The sequence below is a fragment of the Apodemus sylvaticus genome, chromosome 2, assembly GCF_947179515.1.
Source record: "Apodemus sylvaticus chromosome 2, mApoSyl1.1, whole genome shotgun sequence".
Taxonomy (NCBI): domain Eukaryota; kingdom Metazoa; phylum Chordata; class Mammalia; order Rodentia; family Muridae; genus Apodemus; species Apodemus sylvaticus.
The window spans coordinates 164,159,602-164,163,258 of NC_067473.1; the positions used below are offsets into that span (position 1 = coordinate 164,159,602).

The 3,657-nt window shown below is 40.6% G+C and overlaps 1 pseudogene; it reads left to right on the plus strand.

The window, feature by feature from the left end:
* The first annotated feature begins 467 nt into the window (after positions 1–467).
* Positions 468–1,195, plus strand: LOC127678117 (sentrin-specific protease 2-like; annotated as a pseudogene).
* Positions 1,196–3,657: the final 2,462 nt, after the last annotated feature.

The following is a 3,657-nucleotide window of genomic DNA, read 5'->3' on the forward strand; positions in this document are numbered from 1 at the left end:
AGCTTGGCAAAGCTCTGAAGACTTCTCAGGAGCATCAAGCCCTAGAGCTTCAGAGAGAACAGCTTGGCAAGGGTCAGGTACAAAAACCCCAGGAAGAGAGTTCAAGACAACTAAAACCCCTAGAGTATACTAAAGGTCCTCCAGAGCAGGCTGAAACTGAGAGGAAACCTTCTGATGGTTGTAAAGGTCTCAAGCAGCTCTATTCAGTCATGGAGGAAAAGGAACAAAGGCCCCAAAAGGAAACGTAAGGACAGTTTCTTCCACATCTTCAATGTGAACATCATTTGAGGTCTGACCAACACAGGCCTCATCCAATTTTTATCAACACCTCAAAAATCAAAGGTGGCGTGACAGGGAACAGTCATGGATCAGAAACAACTCAGAGAGATTGAGAACAATCTACTCTTGTTGCCATAGAAGACTCTAAAACAAGAGAGAGAAATATTTTTCATAGGAGAAATCTGTTACAGAGAAGAAAGGTTGTGTAAACCTTTAAGGAAGAAGGGGGAACAGCTTGGAGTCAGACTTGCAGGGAACACTAGGTCAAATCAGCTTGGATAGTGGCGATAGAGAAAGCTTACTCCCCAACAAGATGGCAGTACTTGAGGCAGAGAAAACCACTCTCACAAACCAAGAAAAGGGCAGAGAAGTGGATCAAATCTTTGATATCACAGCGGACATGGAGAAGGAAATTAAGAATGCACTGCATGCAGGACCTCTAGAGGAAATCCTAAGTAGCAGATTCAAACTGCAAGTCACCTGAGGAGATGTCCAGACCCTGGAGAATGGTCAGTGCCTCAATGATGAGGTCATCAACTTCTACATTGAACCTTCTGGTTGAGAGAAATGAAAACCAAGGCTACCCAGCTCTCCATGTGTTTAGCACATTCTTTTACTCCAAGCTAAAGCATAGTGAGTGGTTCAGTTCTGTGAAAGATGGACTCTCATAATCAATATCTTTGAAAAAGAACTTATCTTGGTGCTGATTCACCAGAAGTTACATTGGAGCCTGGTGGTCATCGATTTAAGAAAATGATATATTGTATACCTTGATTCAATGGGACAGGCAGGGAAGACTGTATGTGAGACCATCTTACAATATTTACCAAATGAGAAGAAGACACCAAAGAATATTGAGCTGGACCCTTTGTCCATTTTCACTTTCCAGTCCTCTAGACCTGGTTTGAACTGTTGATTTCCTGAAAGGAATGCCCTTCCCAGTGACATTCCTGCTGAAGAACAGGAGGGACATTAGCAGGAAGAGGCAGAAGCTGTGCACTAGCATCTCTAATGCTGGAATTTTATGTTGTTAAATTGAAGTTGGGGATAGTAGCAAGGGTTGCTTTTTTATTTTATTTTTTAGTGATTTGGGTTTTTTAAATATTTTTATTTTCTATATTCTTTGTTTACATTCCAAATGATTTCCCCTTTTCCAGATCTCCCCTCCCCATATGTCCCATAAACCTTCTTCTCTCCATCCATTCTCCAATCACCTCCCTCCTTTTTCTCTGTCCTTATATTCCCCTCCAATGCTAGATCAATCCTTTCCAGGATCAGGACCCTCTCCATACTTCTTCATGGGAGTCATTTGTTATGAGATTTGTGCCTTCAGTATTCAGAGCTTCTGGGCTAATTAATATCCACTTATCAGAGATTGCATTCCATGTGTATTCTTTTGTGATTGGGTTACCTCACTTAGGATGATATTTTCCAGATCAAACCATTTGCCTAAAAATTTTGTGAATTCATTGTTTCTAATTGCTGAATAGTATTCCATTGTGTAAATATGCCACATTTTCTGTATCCATTCCTCCATTGAGGGACATCTGGGTTCTTTACAGCTTCTAGCTATTATAAATAAGGCTGCTATGAACAAAGTGGAGCATGGGTCCTTATTGCATGCTGGGGAATCCTCTGGGTATATGCCCAGGAGAGGTATAGCAGGGTCCTCCAGAAGTGTCATGTCCAGTTTTCCTAGGAACCACCAGACTGATTTCCAGAGTGGTTGTATCATCTTACAATCCCACCAGCAGTGGAGGAGTGTTCCTCTTTCTCCACATCCTTGCCAACACCTGCTGTCGCCTGAGTTTTTGACCTTAGCCATTCTGACTAGTGTAAGGTCAAATCTCAGGGTTGTTTTGATTTGCATTTCCCTAATGACTGATGATGTTGAGCACTTCTTAATGTGCCTCTCGGTCATCTGAATTTCTTCAGGTGAAAATTCTTTTTTTGATATATTTTTATTTGCATTTCAAATGATTTCCCCTTTTCTGGGTCCCCACTCCCCGCAAGCTCTTTTTTTAGATCTGTACCCCATTTTTAATAGGGTTATTTGGTTCCCTGGGGTCTAACTTCTTGAGTTCTTTGTATATATTGGATATTATCCCTCTATCAGATATAGGGTTGGTGAAGATTTTTTTCCCAATTTATTGGTTGCCGTTTAGTCCTTTTAACAGTGTCCTTTGCCTTACAGAAACCTCGTAATTTTATGAGGTCCCATTTGTCAATTCTTGATCTTAGAGCATAAGCTATTGATGTTCTGTTCAGGAACTTTTCCCCTGTGCCCATGTCCTCAAGGGTTTTCCCCAGTTTCTTTTCTATTAGTTTCAGTGTGTCTGTTTTTATGTGGAGGTCCTTGATCCACTTGGAGTGGAGTTTAGTACATGGAGATAAGAATGGATCAATTCACATTCTTCTGCATGCTGACCTCCAATTGAACCAGCACCATTTGTTGAAAAGGCTATCTTTTTTCCACTGGATGTTTTCGGCTCCTTTGTCGAAGATCAAGTGACCATAGGTATGTGGATTCATTTCTGGGTCTTCAATTCTATTCCATTGGTCCACTTGCCTGTTACTGTGCCAATACCATGCAGTTTTTAACACTATTGCTCTGTTGTATTGCTTGAAGTCAGGGATACTGATTCCCCCAGAATTTCTTTTGTTGTTGAGAATAGTTTTAGCTATCCTGGGTTTTTTGTTATTCCAGATGAATTTGAGAATTGCTTTTTCTAACTCTGTGAAGAACTGAGTTGGGATTTTGATGGGGATTGTGTTGAATCTGTAGATTGCTTTTGGCAAGATGGCCATTTTAACTATATTAATCCTGCCAATCCACGAGCACGGCAGATTTTTCCATTTTCTGAGGTCTTTTTCGATTTCCTTCTTCAGAGACCTGAGGTTCTTGTCGTATAGATCTTTCACTTGTTTGGTTAGAGTCACACCAAGATACTTTATATTGTTTGTGGCTATTGTAAAGGGTGTCATTTCCCTAACTTCTTTCTCAGCCTGCTTATCCTTTGAGTATAGGAAGGCAACTGATCTGCTTGAGTTGATTTTATAACCAGCCACTTTGCTGAAGTTGTTTATCAGCTGTAGGAGTTCTCTGGTGGAAGTTTTCGGGTCACTTAAGTAGACTATCATGTCATCTGCAAATAGTGATAATTTGACTTCTTCCTTTCCAATTTGTATCCCTTTGACCTCCTTATGTTGTCTAGTTGCTCTAGCTAGAACTTCAAGTACTATATTGAAAGATATGGAGAGAGAGGACAGCCTTGTCTAGTGCCTGATTTTAGTGGGATTGCTTCAAGTTTCTCTCCATTTAGTTTGATGTTGGCTACCAGTTTGCTGTATATTGCTTTAACAATGTTTAGGTATGGG